This window comes from Sorex fumeus, unplaced genomic scaffold (assembly GCF_029834395.1).
Source record: "Sorex fumeus unplaced genomic scaffold, SorFum_2.1 ptg000055l, whole genome shotgun sequence".
Classification (NCBI taxonomy): Eukaryota; Metazoa; Chordata; class Mammalia; order Eulipotyphla; family Soricidae; genus Sorex; species Sorex fumeus.
In genome coordinates, this window is record NW_026606112.1 from 5,401,887 (window position 1) to 5,419,554 (window position 17,668).

General features: G+C 48.3%; 1 protein-coding gene across 1 annotated transcript in view; it reads right to left on the minus strand.

The window, feature by feature from the left end:
• CUNH4orf19 (chromosome unknown C4orf19 homolog) overlaps positions 1-17,668 on the minus strand; it is a 91,526-nt gene that overhangs the window by 15,092 nt on the left and 58,766 nt on the right. Inside the window, exon 2 of the mRNA XM_056125595.1 lies at positions 4,023-4,070. The gene's annotated coding sequence lies outside the window, so the exon portion shown is untranslated. The remainder of the gene's footprint in view (positions 1-4,022; positions 4,071-17,668) is intronic.

The following is a 17,668-nucleotide window of genomic DNA, read 5'->3' on the forward strand; positions in this document are numbered from 1 at the left end:
CATGCTTTCTGTCTGGCCCTGAGAAGACTTGAGCACCCTGAAATGAGAATGATTTGTTTTCACTGAACATAAACGTGTCCTGGGTCTTCTTCAGGAGGATGCTGTGGGCTTCCTCCGGGGAACTCTGCAGTACTCTGGTCACAGGACCAGCTCCCAGATCTCAGCTCAGCTTGCTAGGTGGGGAGACGCGGCTGACCCTAGGTGCAGAGAAACCCCAAGCACTGCTCCGTGCAGGGATCTGCCAAACAACACCCCACACTCCTGCTGCCACTATGAGACTGTGGTCACTTGTGTGTCCCATTCCCAGAAGGACTTAGTCAAAGACCCTGAAGGAATCCTAAAGGGGGTGGGGCAGAAAGGGAGGAAGGCCTGAAGAATTCAGTCCAGGAGGCCCTGGAAGTTTCTGTGCGAAGGTGCCAGCTGCAAGTCGGGGTACCCTGAGCTCAGCACGCAGCACTGCCCACATGGATGGGCTAAGCCATTTGGGATTGGTGGCACACAGGCAAATGCACCTTCTCTGGGGTACTGCAACCAAATGTGTGCAAACAACTCTGCAGCCATGGCGTGCAAACCTGGGCGAGCACAGCAACTTGTGAGCACTGCAGCCAAGTGTGCCAACCCAGGTGAGCACGTGTGCAAGGACCACAAGCAAGTGTGAGGCAGTTCTATTGCATAACGATGGAATAGGGGTGGGGAAGAGGGATAAACGGGAAAGACAGAGCAGGGCATGGAGGAAAGTCTGATCCCAGAGGGGAGGAGCGGGCTCTGGACCCAAGGTGGAAGGAGATGCTGCAGGAGCTGACCCAGACAAGCCACCTTCAGTTCTGCCCAGTTTGCCTGGGGAAAACAGGAAGTTTTTCCTCCCCAGGATTTTTACGAGCATCACGTAGCCTTAGCCTGGGATGGACTTGGCGAAGTGTGTTGGCAATAAACGGAGGCTGGGGCCAGGAATGTGGCTCAGTCATAGAGCAAATACCTAGTGAGTATGAGCCTGGGGGCCACCCCGGCTGTGTTAAAAAAATAAGAACCCCAAGTCTTTCTTTCAAAGAGATGGTCTAGAGCACATCCTTGTCAAATAGGAGGCCTGAATTCTACCCCTGGCTCCCTGGGGTCCTCTGAGCTCCTCCATTAGTGTCCCCCAGAGCCCTGATCAGGGAGCAGACCTGAGTTTCCGTATGCAGAGTATTTGTGGTGACTATAAAATACTGTGACTAACGGCCCAGTAGCACAGTGATAGGGCATTTGCCTTGCATGCAGCCAGCCCAGCCGACTGTGGTTTGAGTTCTCTGCCCCTCTCGGACAGCCCGGACAGCCCGGCAAGCTAGTGAGAGTATCTCGCCCACACGGCAAAGCCTCGTGATGTATTTGATATGCTAAACACAGTGATAACTCTCACAATGGAGATGTTACTGGGCCCGCTTGAGCAAATCAACAAACAACGGGAGGACAGTGCTACAAGCTACCAGTGACAAATGAGCACTGCCTGAAATGACTTGGATCTGCTGCCCGCCGGGCTGGAGGAACAGCACATGAGCTGCAACACCTGCAGTGCTGGCAGGAGGCCTGAGTTGGATCTCTTGGCACTGCACGGTCCCCAAGCACTGCCGGCAATGACCTCCGAGCACAGCGCTGGGTGTCCCCAACCCTCTGCCCAGGAAATCGGCATTGACTGACTTGTCATATCAAACATTCCCTAAGGCGGGGAGCACCCAAGCAGCCAAGGGGGGAATAGAAAAGCCTTGTGGGTGCTGGAGAGCAGATGGGGTGCTGGCAGAAGTCTCAGGCCCAGGGAGGAGGAGGAGCCATGCCTCATCACCATTGTCTTTTTTTTCCCCACCCAGCCATCGCCTTGACGAGCACCGCCTTCCTGCACAGGATGACTGTAGCATCCTCTCGCATCTGTGCCGCGTGGGAGTGTCTGACACCTTGGCCATGGGGGCTCTCGGGCACTGGAGAGAATCGTGGGCTCTCCCATCTCCTGAAGCCCATCAGAGATGCCCAATGCTTTTCCCAAATCCAGACATTAGGACAAACGTATTCAATGGCCCCGGGCTCCCTGGATGCCCAGAGTTAAGCTCTATGCCCACACGTGCCCTCTCCCCTCTCTGCCCATGCACTCTGCTCCTCTGAATCCATCTACTCATGGAACTTAAGTCTTAAAGACCTGTGTCCTTTTGGGATTTGGCCGTGGAGAGGGAACACCCATAATTCTCTGATCTGGCACACGTTTTCTCTGAGCAGACACTAGCACCGCTTATTCTGTGAGCTTTTGGATGCCACCTTCTTGCCAGTTTGAGACTTTTATTTTTGTGGGCAATGCTGTGACTTAGCAGGGCCCTGAGAACAGGGCAGAAGTGACACCTGCAGCCAGAAGGCTGGGATCTGCTGGGGAGAGCAAATTCGTTCAGGAGCATGTCACAGCACTGTGAAGGGACAGGCCATCTGTTCAATAAGGTGCCTTAAAGCAGAAGTACGTGGGGCTGGAGACTGCAAAGGGGCCCGGGCTATCGGCCAATTGTGCTCTGTGGGGAAGGCAGGGTCTGGAGAATGGGGAGAGCTAGTCTTGGGGGCTGGAGGTCTAATGAGGTTAAAAGGAAAGTCAAGTGGGCTGGAGTGATAGCACAGCAGGTAGGGCGTTTGCCTTGCACAAAGCCAACCCAGTTTGATTCCCAGCATCCCATGTGGTCTCCTGAGCACTGCCAGGAGTAATTCCTGAGTGCAGAGCCAGGAGTAACCCCTGTACATCACTGGGTGCAAAAAAGAAACAGAAAAAATATAATCAAAAGTCTGTTCCCTGGATTCCTTGCATATGAAACATTTGGAAAGCTAGAAACGGAGTTTGGACAAGTTCATTGTTAATGGCCTGGACCGGAATGTGGTCGAGGAGAGGCTGAAATGCAGGGGAAGAAAGAATAACTCTGGAGTGCGGAGCGTCACTCCAGGAAGACACGGACCAGCCACGATCAGCAGAGCCAGATGTGAGGGCCCCTCGGGAGAGGACAGACAAGACAATGACATGAGTCTCAAGGAAGGTCAGTCCCACACAGAGGAGAGAGTTTAGCTGTATGGAATCCACGGAGGGGAGCAAGAATGAAACTCGCATCTCTGATCAGCATCATGAGGGAGGGAGGAGCGAGGGGGGGGGAGGGGGTGTTCCCAGGGAGCATGACTGACAGAGGGCCAGGGGCCACACGGGAGTGTACGTGGAAGTGAGTTCAGATCAGGGGTCACGTGGGAGTGTACATGGAAATGAGCTCAGATCAGGGGTCACGTGGGAGTGTGTGTGGAAATGAGTTCAGATCAGGAGCCACGCAGGAGTGTGCACAGAAGTGAGCTCAGATCAGGGGCCATGCGGGAGTGTGCGTGGAAGTGAGCATTCAGGGACCACGTGGGCGTATGTGTGGAAGTGAGCTCAGGTCATGCACCACGCTGGTGTGTGTGTGTGTGTGTGTGTGTGTGTGTGTGTGTGTGTGTGGGCGGGGGGGGAGAGTTTGGGGGAGGCGGCAGGAAGGTAAGGGGGGGCAGGTCTGGATTCTAGCCCTGGCTCCCACTGCCGTCCACCAGGATGTCCTGCAGGCCTGGGCATCCCTCCAGATTTCTGACTGAGTAGCCTGGGGAGCGGCCCAAGTACCTGAGCTTCCCCCCTCAGGTTCCCAGGAGAAACTGAAGCTACTGGTTCTTGGAAAAATCTCAGTTTTGGAGGGCCGGCCTTTACTGGAGAAACCTCAGCCCGCCTCGGGGGACAGCTACTCTGAAAACATCTTTCCGTTGGCTTGCTCGGGTCAGGCTCCATCTCGCATGCCTGCAAACTGGTTCCCAAACAACAAACGTGAAAAGGAAATTACAGAATCCAATTCCGACCAGGAGAAGCCAGAAAGAAAAAAGCCTTCGGGGACTGCTCTGTCTGCCGACTTTCAAGTTTTAGGTAATGGCAGCTGCAGGAACCCAGGGCAGGAGGAAACTAGGAGAAAGCGCCGTAGCCCTGCCTCTCCAAGCCTCGGAGAGAACAGGCGGGAACTCACCTGGCGTGGAGCGTGTCCCTGCGGTCTCCGGAAGGTTAACTTCTCTTCCTGCAACAAGAAAAAGTGGGAAATTGAGGCCTGTGCTTACCTTCTTCAGTAGTCAAAACGTGGCTCAGAAGTGACAATCGTGGAGGGGAAATGAGTCTGTCATAGAGGCAGGCTGGCAGGCAGGAGGGACACTGGGGACAGTGGAACAAGGGATTGGTTTTGGAACACTGTATGCTTGAAACTCAACCATAAATATCTTTGTGATTTTGTAATTCATGGTGATTCCATAAAAAAGTCACTGTCACTCTCACTGTCCTCCCGTTGTTCATCGATTTGCTGGAGCGGGCTCAGTAATGTCTCCATTTTGGTACTTGTTGTTACTGTATTTGGCAACGTCTCCATTTTGAGACTTGTTGTTACGTCTCGGTAGCTTGCCAGGCTCTCTGAGAGGGACAGAGGAATCGAACCCGGCTTGGCTGGGCTGGCTGTGTGCAAGGCAAATGCCCTACCACTGTGCTATCGCTCCAGCTTTCTTTTCTTTTTTGCTTTTTGGGTCACACCCAGCGATGCTCAGGGGTTACTCCTTGTGGTGCTCAAGGGACCATATGGGATGCTGGGAATCGAACTTGGGTCGGTTGCGTGCAAGGCAAACGCATTACCCACTATACTATCACTCCACCCCCCAAAATAAACATTTTTTTGGTTTATTTTTGTATTAGGCCCACACCCAGTGGTGCTCAGAACTTACTCCTGGCTCTGTATGGGCTTGGGAGACAATATGGTGTGCCAGAGATGGAACCCAGGTGGGCTGTGTGCACGGCAAACACACTAACTGCTGTATTATCACTCTGACCTCCAAACTTCATGTTTTTAATAGCAACGCCTTTTCCCTTAACATTGATGGAATAATTCACTTTATAGGAACAGAATAAGACAACTCTTTAAAATCAAATTCATTGCTCAAATGCTACATATCTGTGTTTCATTATGGTAAACACAGAACGGGAAACATCAAAAATCATGCATGATTCGCCAAAATCTGGAAAAACCCCGAGTGTTCGAGAACAGATGACTGGTTACAGAAACTTTGGTACATCTACACAATGGAGTACTATGCAGCTGTTAGAAAAGATGAAGTCATGAAATTTACATACTACATGGAAAGTATGCTAAATGAAATGAGTCAGAAAGAGAGGGACAGACAGAGAAAGACTGCATTCATCTGAGGAATATAAAGTAACAAAATAGGAAACTAACACCCAAGAATAGCCGAGATAAGTACCAGGAGGTTCACTCCATGGCTTGGAGGCCAGCCGCACATGCTAGGGGAAAAGGCAGCTCAGATAGAGAAGGGAGCACCAAGTAAAGGGTGATGGGAGTATCCTCCCAGGATGGGAGTTGCATTCTGAAGGTAGACTATAGACTGAACATGATTGTCACTCAATGCCTCTTTTGCAAACCACAGCACCCAAAAGGAGAGAGGGAACAAAAGGGAATGCTCTGCCACAGAGGGAGGGCGAGATGGGGGTGAGCGGGGGTGGGAGGGATACTGGGACCATTGGTGGTGGAGAATGGGCACTGGTGGAGGGATGGGTACTCGATCATTGGATAACTGAAACCCAAGCACAAAAACTTTTAAGTCTACAACTGTACCTCATGGTGTTTCACTAATAAAAATTTTTAAAAAATCATGTATGATTCAACTCAAGGGCTGGAGAGACAGTTCAGAGCTAATAGCACTTGCCTTGTTTACATCTAATCCTGGCATCATGTATGGTCTGAGCCAAGACTTGCCCACCGCGCCCCCCAACTCCTCTCTCAGTCGTTTTGAACCAAGATCCAATTGACTGCTAAAATCTCCCCCTGGTCTCTGGCATTGATGAGAAATGACAGGGTCCTTGGGGTGTACCCACAGAGCCACAGACCGAGAGAACAAGGTGAACCAAACCGAGGCCTCACTTGCAAGGTGGTTGGCAGGTGGCAGGCCTCCCTCTGCAGCAGGCAGCTCAAACTGACGAGAGAGCTCTCCTCACCGAGGGATACAACCTTTGCAGAGAGAGTAAACTGGGACCCCGAGGGGAGAACAGTTTGAGAAGCTGCCTAAATACACATCGCCTAATATCCGTCGAGTCCTCGGGCACCCACTCCAGGCCTTCCACAGTGAGGCCCCGGCTTCCAGAACTAGCTCTGAATTGGACCCCTCCTGCTAGACCCTCTTGATTTTCGCTCTCTTCTAAGCAAGCTTATATTTTCCGGTTTCCAGGTAAGTCCCCAGGCCTCTATACATGCCATTTCCTCCAGGTGGCCTGCCTTGATGCCCACTTGGTAATTTGGGGGGAGGGAGGCTTGGGCATACATGAGGTATTCAGGGACTATGCCTGGCTCTTTGCTCAAGAATGGTGCACAGGGGCTCATCTGTGGTGTCAGCGGCCAGGCCATGGCAGCCCAAGTGTCCTGTCTCCCGCCCTCTCTCCAGTCCACCCCCAAACCTCCACACTGATTATTGCAAAAATTTCTAAAGATCATTTAAAACTCATTTGATGCTTAACTTCCTCCTTGAATTTTGTTCTTATCCAACTAATGGGAACAACGTCATTCTTTGAGTTTCTATAGAAACTTAAAATCTCTTAATCTCTTGGAATGTTTAGACATGAGGATAATAGCATAATAATCCACATGATATGTTACAATGTTCCCCTGATCAGTGTATAAATTCTTAGTAGAGAGCAGCTAAAGACCCATCGCTTTTTGTTTTGAGGAGTGCACACTAAGTGGTGATCAGGGCTTATTCCTGGCTCTGTGCTTAGGGATCACTCCTGGAGGTGCTTGGGGACCATATGGGATTCTGGGGATCAAACCTGGGTGGGCTTCATGCAAGCACCCTATTCATTGGACTATTGCTCTGGTCATTCCTCATTGTAAACCTACATGCTGTAGGTCATGTCACAGTGACTCTCTTAGAGTAGTTCACTGCCTACATTTCTTTTCAAAGTATACTGACAAGATCCAGCTCCAGCTGCATAGTGGGTAGGGTGTTTGCCTTGCATGTGACTGCCCTGGGTTCAATTCTTTCGTCCCTCTAGGAGAGCCCAGCAAGCTACCGAGAGTATCCCGCCCACAAGGCAGAGCATGGCAAGCTCCCTGTGATGTATTTGATACGCCAAGAACAATAACAACAAGTCTCACAATGGAGATGTTACTAGTGCCCGCTTGAGCAAACTGATAAACAACAAGAGGACAGAGTTACAGACAGTGCTACTGACAATGTCAGAAAGAGAGTACAGGGGGCAGGGCGCTTGCCTTGCAATGCTCTGATTCAATCCCTGGCACTACTTATAGTCTCCCTTGCGCTACCCGGGAGTCACTCCTGGTTGTGGTTCAGCATTCCCCACTCCCCCAAAAAATGTATAATTGGCAAGCTGATGGAGACCAGGAATCTGAGAATGCTCACAGTACACAAGCAGATATAGAATGGTGAAGAGAGAAGACAGATATCCTTGGAATAACTCAAGTGTCCCAACAAGAAAGACTGATAGATCAGAGAAAGAACTGGAGAGTTGAGCCAGCTGCAAGCTCAGCAAACACTCAAGCCCTGAACAATGGAACCATTTGTTACATCCTGAAAAACAGCTGAATATAGTTGGACCCTCACACCACAGATGGTCCCCTGAGCTCCGCCAAGTGTGGCCCAGAAAACAAAAAGAAAGAGAGAAGGAGAGAAAGAGTGAAAAAGAGAGGTAGGAAGAAAGGAAGGAAGGAAGAACGGACAGAAAGTAGGGAGGAAGGAAGAAAGGAAGGGAGGAAGGAAGAAACGAAGGAAGGAAGGAAGGAAGGAAGGAAGGAAGGAAGGAAGGGAGGGAGGGAGGGAGGGAGGGAGGGAGGAAGGTATGTTTAGACCCTGAGTGAGGACAATAACTTGATGCTGAGCACATGTGTGGCATACATGAAGTTCAGGGTTCCATCCCCAGCCACAAAAAATGTTGAGCAGTTTGGGATATTTGAAGCTTTGGAACCCAAAATAGTCACCTGTTTAAAATAATTATAAAGGGTAGAACTACATCATAGCAAAAAAGGGGGCTTTTTTGGAAGTTGGAATGGAGGTGAACCCACAACTGGTGGTGATCAGGAACTTCTCCTGGCTCAATGCTTGGGAACCACATGATGGAGATTAAAACTGGATTCAGTCCATTGAGCTATCTTTCAGCTCAATAACGAGATTTTTTTTTGATAAAGGAGATTCCATGTCCACTGATTTAGGAACATGAATTATGTCACATCCAGTCCCAAGAGCCCGGCAGGACCATGTGCAAGAAAGCATCACAGGATGAATAAAAGGTTACAGTCTAGTGAGGTGGACAAAATGTATTGAAAAGACAATTATGATTCACTAATACAACAGAGTGTGTAGGCAAATCATTATGGAAATGTGGGACCAGCAATCAACCCTCCAGAGTATTCAGTATTCCAGAGCTGAATAGTCTGGTTATTGAAATTCAAATTACTTAAAATTAATACACTAGAATTCAACTTCTTGGTTATCCAAGTTAGCCATATTCAAATACTTTAAAGCCACACATGACTTAGTGGCTACTCTTAAAAGATAAACTGGGGCATATCAAAATGATCTCAAGAGTTCAGGGCTGGACAGAATGTACAGGGGTTAAAGCATATGTATTGCATGTGACTGACTCTGGTTCAATCTCTGACACCATATATGGTCCTCTGAGCCCCCATCAAAGGGGATTCCTGAACATAGGGCCAAGAGTAAGCCCTGAGCACAGTCAGATATGGCCCACACCCATTCAAAGCCCTAAACAACTGCTCCCCCGCCTCCCCATAACAACAGTGAAAGAAGGGATTCGGTGGTGGATTGTGAAGAATTCATATAAGCAAAAATCCCTTTGACTTGGGTAGCACCAAACCGGAAGTGGTTATGAGCATGTTTCCAATAGGATCCTGGGGCAGATGTAGAGAAGAAGCATGGGAGCCAAAGAAAGGAAATGATTGGCTGGATGGAGCGAGACACTTGGGTGGCTGTGTGTGATTGGTTATTCTTTGAGTTTTGATCTGGCCAGTCTGAGGCATTGCATGCTTGGACTTCGATTTGCTTATGTAGACCACTATGATGTTCATCAGTCTAAGACCTCGTTGTTTAACTGAACCCCAGGGCACCTAGACCATGTAACTACAGGATATGTTACAGGATTATGCTTGTCTACAATGGTGTTTTTTTCTGGCATATTCAAGTACAGAACCAGCCACCACCATGCTGAGACCACTCTCCGCATACATGAAGGTACCGGCAGGGGAACAAAGGCACGCGGGTCCCGGGGCTGAGATCTCCAAGCCTACTCGGACCAGGGCTGAGCATCCTCCACCCAGATCCTCCAAATTCCATTCCAGTAGGAGGGGGTCACACCCACCAACTGGCCCCCTGGCGCCGTGTAATCCCATCAACGGCCAAGACTCAGAGACTATAAAACCCAGCTCCCGAAAGCGCGCGGCCGCATTTGCAGCTGTGTGACATCTTATCATCTCATTCCTACTTTGGACAAACTGGCAAGCTACCGAATGTAACCTGCCCACACGGCAGAGTCTGGCAAACTCCCTGTGGCGTACCCAATATGCCAAATACCAGTAACAATGAAGGGTCTCATTCTCCTAACTCTGAAAGAGCCTTGAATATGGCACTTTTTAAAAAAATCTCAGGGCTAGGACGAAGGAGATGTTACTGGGGCCTGCTCAAGGCAATCGACGAATAACAGGATGGTCGTGATCATGATCGTGATTCAAGTACACTGAACCCCTATGGAGTGACAAATATATTAGTCAATAAAACCTTGATATTTCACCAGCTGTCTGTCCCTAGGGTGTGATTTTCACTCTTTTAGAAATTTAGTTCACCCTGGAGCTAGGGATGGGTATTTCTTACACCCCCCCAAGCCTGTTCCAACACTCAGATCCATAAGGCGAATACTGTTGGTGACTAGAAGCTGGTGAGTCTTTGGGAAAACACATTTTCCTGCAGCAGAAAGAAGAATTTGAGAGAACCTAGAACTTCTGAGTCAAGTATCAGTCTCAAGACTTATTAGCTGTGTGACCTCAAACAAGTCTGACACTGGGCTTTTCTTTCAGATATGCAGCACATCAGAAACGCAGGATCAGAATATGCCAGTGGCAGAACCACAATAATGGCAGATTCCATCCTTCGCACTGTTCCTAACCTCCCAGTTCCCTTCCAAAAGCAGGTGGGAGAAGAGGGCTGGGTTGGCCTCCCCTCCTCCTAATTCTTAGCATCTCTAGTCCGATTTCCATTACATTTCAAGATGAATCTTTGATCAGAAAGTACCTTCAACAGGAGGCAGTGTGTGTTTGGGATGGGGGGAGCGGGGCTTCCTGTTCAAAGACAGGAATGGGAAGAGAGTAAAGAGCAAGAGTGCTGGCCGTTTCAGCTGAAGGCTGGGACACCTTTTTGGGCAGGAGCCATAGCACAGCGGGTGGGGCATTTGCCTTGCACGCAACTAACATGGCCGACCTGAGTTCGATTCCTCTGCCCCTCTTGGAGAGCCCGGCAAGCTACTGAGAGTATCTCACTCGCATGGCAAAGCCTGGCAAGCTACTCGTGACATATTTGATATGCCAAACACAGTAACAATTGTCACAATGGAGACATTATTGGGCCTGCTCGAGCAAATCGATGAACAACAAGAGGACAGTGACAGTGGGTCACACCCAGCTATGCTCAGGGGTTACTCCTGGTTTAGCAGTCCGAAATTACTCCTGGCGGTGCTTGGGGGACCATATGGGATGCTGGAGATTGAACTCAGGTCGTCCATGTGCAAGGCAAATGCCCTACCCGCTGTGCTCCTGGAACACCTTCTTATTGGGACACTTGAGTTGTTCCACGGATGTCTGTCTTCACTCCTCACCATTCCCAATCTGCTTGTATGTCTGTGAGCATTCTCAGACTCCTGGTCTCTATCAACCTGTCAATGGTACTTTTTTTTTTAACAACAATGAGAAGGAAGTGAAAGTTTGTGGGTGGTGGGGTGGGCCTGGGCAGGAGGGGAGGAGTTGGGAGCTGGGGAGAGCTGGGTGGGCTCATGGAGGGTCAAGAGTGGGCGTTGGTGTGAGGTTCAGGCAGTTGAGACTCCCTCAGAGCTTACTTCACAGAATGACAGTACATCTGTCACCTTCTTCTGCCACCATGAAGAGGGGGATGGGGAAGCAATGCTTTTTCCCAAGAAGAGTTCAATTGGAAACAGGAGAAGCCTGACTTGGCACTGGCACCTGGACCTGTTGCAAGCTTGAACTTTCCTTGTCATTTATAAATGCATTCCAATTTGTTGGTGGGGAGGTATGTGTTTCTTTGATGGGGCTCCTTGCAACCCCACCTGCAAGCAGGGGAACATATCTGAATGGGACGCGAAGGTTTCCAGTAAGGTACCTTTCTCTGAATCTGCTCTGTGCCATATTCCTTGGAGTCAGTTCTGCGGGGCCTGCCCTGCCTTCCAAGAGAAATTCCTGCCTCCCCACACAGGGGCCCTTTGTTGTCTGAGGTTAGAAGTTAACCCCTGGAGCACACCAGGAAGTATCTTTTCCTTGTGTGATAGAATGATCAAAGAGGAATGCCACTTAAACCAAGGAAAACAAAATCGCGATTTCTATCTAGAACTTTTGACCAAAAAAAAAAAAAAGAAAAGAAAAGAAAAGAAAAGAAAAGAGAGATCATAATTCCTGCAGAAAAGGATAATCCACATCAGGGAAAAATGGGAAAGTCTTGGGGTGACTTTGAGTGTGTGTGTGTGTGTGTGTGTGTGTGTGTGTGTGTGTGTGTTTATGGGCGACATCAGCAATGCTCAGGGCTTATTCCTGTCTCTGTGTTCATGGATCACTTTTGGCAGGACACTGGGGATCATATGTGGTACAAGGGATAGAACCATGTAAGGCAAACTTGAGCCTCCATCTTATAGGGATGAATTTTAAAGACTTGGTTATTGGGGTCAGGGTGATGTATAGTGGGTAGGGCACTTGACTCATGCGCCTGACCTGAGTTTGATCCCCGGCATCCCATGTGGCTCCCCCACCTGGAGCCATCCCTGAGTGTGGGGTCAGGAGTAAGCCCTGAACACTGCTGGATATGGCCTCCAAACAAACAAACAAACAAACAAACAAAAAAGGAAACATTTAATTCTTTGGCTATGCCAAATTCCAAGTGCTTTTTTATAAAATATGAAGATTTTTTCTTCTTTTACATCTGCTCTGTTCATAAATAGCTCTAAAGTGTTCTAAATTCTGAAAGACCCCATTTCTTGAGATATATGAGGCATATTTGTATATAGATATATAAGTTATACATATAAAATAGATATAATTGTAAGCATGCATGTACTTAGGCATGAGCATACAAAGTTTGGGGAGAGAGTGGAAAGACGTTACCTAATCTTGTGTTGGGTAGTAAACCTTTCACCTACACTCCATTAATCTTTCTCCCCATCAAGTGTACACAAAGAAGCCCAAGTCTTGTTCCCAACCCCCAGTGAGAATATAGTCTGACCTTTTCTAAATCACACAGTGACATTCATGTGTTTTCTCTTTCTGAAGCACAGTCTTCTCCAGAGGAGGGTCTTATGGCAATGCGTGTCTCAGCTGCAGGGACCCGGGAGCAGTGGCTGAGAGTCCTGCTGGAGTCTGACTGTGGTCTCTGCCCCTTCGACATTTCTTTTCTCACTTACAGAGTGCTCATTCTGTCTGAACCTCCTCATAGGAAACTTATCACGGGGTCCAAAGAGACAGCTCAACTGGCTGAGACTTGCTCTGAGCACACAGAAGCCCAGGTCCCATCCTGGCACCATGCCGTCTCCTAAGCGGTCCTCAAATGCAGAGCCAAGAGAAGTTCCTGAGTGCCGCCTGGTGTGGCTTCCCAATCAAACCAAGCGACAACCAAGCCAGTCCCAGACAAAAAGCCCCAATACTCCCACCAAAACGAAACAGCTTGGAGACATCTTAAAACACTGAGAATACAACGTCCATGTGTACCAGTGACCCAACTCCAAGAGCACAAAAACATGAAATCTTAAAGACATATGGGAACCTCACTGCTATTCACTGTAGCCAAGTGCTAGCAACAACCCAAGTGCCCGACACCAGATGAGTGAATAAAGAAGCTGTGATCTATATACACAATGGAATACAACTAAGCTATGTGAAAGGATGATGTCTTGCAGGTGGCCGCCACTGGGATGGAACCGGAGGGCATCATGCAACGTGAAGTGAGTCAGAAGGAGAAAGACAAATACCGGATGATCTTGCTTGTTAGAGGAATATAAAGAAACAAAGCCAGGGCATAGACAATGCCCAGTGGAAACAAACTCTGAGATTGTGGCCAACAAAACAGAGAACTGAGGCAGCTATGGGAGAGGTGGGGAGAAGAGACCTTGGAACAGTGGGGGAGTGATACGGCCACCTGTGGTGGGTGCAGTGCAGTTGTATTAAGCATAAATCAATAACACTAACTTATGCCTTTTAACTTACTGTCCTTTGTGGGCAGAGAATACAATCCAACTGTCTTAAGAGCTATAAACCACTCCCATAATCTTTTTGTTTTGCTTTGTTATATTTTGGACCACTCCCCATAGTGCTCAGGGCTTATTCCATCCTGTGCACTCAAGAGTGACTTTCGTTGGTGCTCAAGAGGCCATAAATGATGCCTGGGATTCAAATCAGGATGAGGACGATGCAAGGCAGGCACCTGAACCCCTATTTCTGGAGAAATATTACATCCTATAATATCTATTAAAAGAACAAGAGTCTCTATAGGTGAGATGATAGATCAAAGGACTGTAGTGCGTGCTTTAGACCCTGAGTGATCCCAGACACTCTGTAGCCCCTGAAGCACATGTGGAGATGCCTTCACACCCCCCCCCCCCACTTCAAGAGTCCATGTAACATTGCTGAAAAATGCATATTTCAGGAGAAAATGACCTGTGACCTGCTTTGGTTGGTCTGAAGACCTTTTAACAATATATTCTCTCACTGGTGGACTAATGAAAAAAAAATTAAGCGCCAAGAGAAGCTGGCATGCTTTTTAGTTTTGCATTTCTATCTACAGTATGAAAAGCTGTGCTCTTATTTCAACTCATTTGCCCTGGTGAAAAGCCCGAATTTTGCTCTGTATTTCTGTCAGGTGCAAAGTCTGTGGACTTGTTATAGGTCACACACAGTGCAGTGCTGGCAAATGTTTAACAACTGGTTTGACAGGAAAAAGTGCTTATTAGAAATAAAGAACAGGTCACATAGGGTTTCCAAATAAGAATACAATTAATAATACTTCCTTTTTTCTTGTTAATTCTATACAGACAATAGACCTTCACAGAATACTTTAATGCATCTGCTGAATTTGAATCTCCATTGCAGCCACGTTTACAACTACAAGTGCATTTGCCACGTAAATGTTTTTTATGAAAATTAACAAGGTTGGCAAAAGTGAAAAAGTGAAAACCTCTGTTAGTCTTTGACTCGCTTATTTGTGGCATGAGCCAATTCCTTGCATCAGGTAATGGTTTTTGAGTTCTGGCAGGAAAATTTCCTTAGGAATTTTCTGTAATATTCTCACCTAACAGCTACCCACTTGGCAATGTTTCATGTTCCATTTGCACAAACATTTTCTTCCACCGTATTTTTCAGTGTAGACAAGCAACAAACCACGAACTGGAGTCTAGATTTGTGGCTGATTTCAATGTGGAATCAATATAAAGCCACAACTGCACTCTGTCACTGCTTTTATCAACCACATTTATGAGAGATGTGAATGCCTCAAAGAATATGAGAGAGAGAGAGAGAGAGAGAAAGAGAGAGAGAGAGAGAAAGCATTTGCCATAGGGATAGGCTGAGGGGGGTGATGGGAGGGAACCAGGGGACACTGGTGATGAGAAATGTGCACTGGCGGAGGGATGCATGTTGGAACACTGTATGACTGAAACTTAATCATTACCAGTGTTGCAAGGGCCCGTCTCACACTAATTCAAATAAAAAATCTATTAAAAATCAAATTAAAAAAGGATACATTCTGTGTACTATTCGCCTAGTCTTCCATATCACTTATTTATGGACACTTTAGTTTTCAGTATCATCTAACAAAACTTCCCCAAGACCCCAAGCCCCGGCTGGCTACAGCACCTGGGTCAGGGTGCCAAGCCAGAGGGGGTCGGCAATTTTCCAGCCTCCTTCAGCCACACACCACGGATGTGCCCCAGAGAGCCTCCTGCAGGCTGCCCTGCTGCAGTTAATCAGTGTCCAGAGGCAGGTGTCTGGGTCTGGGTAGAGTATTAACGTTTAGTAACAGGGAATGACCAGCACAGTAGAGAGACTTTGAGGCCCTACTCAGTTTCTTCCCATAAAAAAAAAACACAGCTGTCCTCAGACTTCTTCTTTTTCTTCTTTTTTTTCTTTTCTGTTTTTGGGCCACACCCAGCAGTGCTTAGGACTTACTTCTGGCTCTGAGCACAGGGTTTACTCTTAGCGGTGCTCAGGGTACCATATGGGTGCCAGAGATTGAACCCTGGTCTGTGGATACAAGGTGAACGCCCTATCTGCTATCCGTCAGCACCCTCAGCTCTTCTAAGGAAAGGCTCACCTGAGCCAGGGTTGGGCCGCGGAGGCTGGATGCTGGTGAAACACTCTTTTACTTGCACACATGGGGCAGGCAGGAACACTTCATTTCTGTCTCCTTCCTTCCTTCCTTCCTTCCTTCCTTCCTTCCTTCCTTCCTTCCTTCCTTCCTTCCCTCCTTCCCTCCCTTCCTCCCTCCCTCCTTCCCTCCCTTCCTTCCTTCCTTCCTTCCTCCCTCCCTCCCTCCCTCCTTCCCTCCCTTTCTCCCTCCCTCTCTTCCTTCCTTCCTCCCTCCCTCCCTCCTTCCCTCCCTTCCTTCCTTCCTTCCTCACTCCCTCCCTCCCTCCCTTCATTCGTTCCCTCCTTCCCACCTTCCCTTCTTCTTTCCTTCCTTCCTTCCTCCCTCCCTTCTTTCCCACCTTCCCTCCTTCTTTCCTCCCTCCCTCCCTCCCTCCCTCCCTTTCCACCTTCCCTCATTCTTTCCTCCTTCCTTCCTTCCTTCCTTCCTTCCTTCCTTCCTTCCTTCCTTCCTTCCTTCCTTCCTTCCTTCCCACCTTCCCTCCTTCTTTCCTTTCTTTCTTCCTTCCATCCCCCTCCCCCTTAAATTCATTTTTGGCTTTGGTTTTTGCATGACACTTGGCTCAGGGCTTACTCCTTTCTCCGTGCTCAGGGTCACTCCTGGTGGGGATCAGGGGATCATATGTGGTGCTGGGGACTGAACTGGGGAGGCAAGTGCCTTAACCCTGTACTAACTGATCTCGAACAGTTGCTTTCTTTTCTTTTCTTTTCTTTTTTTCTTTTCTTTTTTCTTTTTAAACATAAAGCAATACAAAAATGTCCTGAGACCTCAGCTGTCTTGTATTATCTATACACTTGCAAATGCTGTTCTTTATTCTGAATTTCAGGGGCACAGTAGGCAAGCCTCCGGTAATCTCAGCAAACATGGGTTTCTTCTTTAAGCATAGAATGGACACCAGAAGTGAGTGTAAGCTTCCTTAAGAAGTAGGCCATGCGGCTGCAGAGACAATAACAGCGGAGAAGGCCTTGCCTTGCATACAGCTGACCTCGGTTTGATCTCAATACTGCATATGACTCCCCCGGCACCACCAGGAGTGACTCCCAAGCACCACTGGGAGTGAATTCTAAGCACAGAGCTGGAAGTATTCCCCAACACCACGGTCCCAACACCCCATCCTTCACTCTAGATCTGACAGATGTGACCCAAAGTAAAGCAAACAACTCAAGCTTGATTCTGGGTAGAAAAACAGTATGCCTCCTGCACAGCAAAGCCTGGCAAGCTCCCTGTGACATATTCGATATGCCAAAAACAGTAACTACAAGTCTCACAATGGAGACGTTACTGATGTCTGCTAGAGGAAATCAGTGAATTAACGGCGGGGGGGGGGGGGCGGGGGGGACAGTGCTACAGTGCGGTGCTACATAGAAAAGGAAACGATATGACAATAATAGCTGAAAATGATCATGTTGGACAAGAACTGAGTGTTAAAAGTAGGTAAAGGGATAGTCCTGATAACCTTTCAGTATCTGTATTGCAAACCACAATGCCCAAAAGGGGGGGGGGGGGGAGAGAGAGAGAGAGAGAGAGAGAGAGAGAGAGAGAGGAAAGTGCCTGCCATTGAGACAGGCTGTGGGGAGGTGGCAGAAGGGAAACTGGTGACATTGGTGATGGAATGTTCACTGCTAGATGGATGGGTGTTGGAACACTATCTGACTGAACTGACTGAAACCTATCATGAACAGCTTTGTAAGGGTCTATCTCACAGAGAGTCAATACAAAAAAATTTAAAAAATATATTGATAGGGCAGGAGTGGGTAGGGCTCTTTCCTTGCACATAGCTGACCCGTGTCCCCAGCATCCCATACAATCCCCTGAGCCCCCCACCCCCCACCACCAGGAGTGATCTCTGAGTGCAGAGTCAGGAGTCAGCCCTGAGCACAGCCAGGTATGGCTCAAAAACAAAAACTTTTTTTTTTTAACTATAAATCATGACACATCAAATGTGACTTGCCACACCTAAAATTTCAAA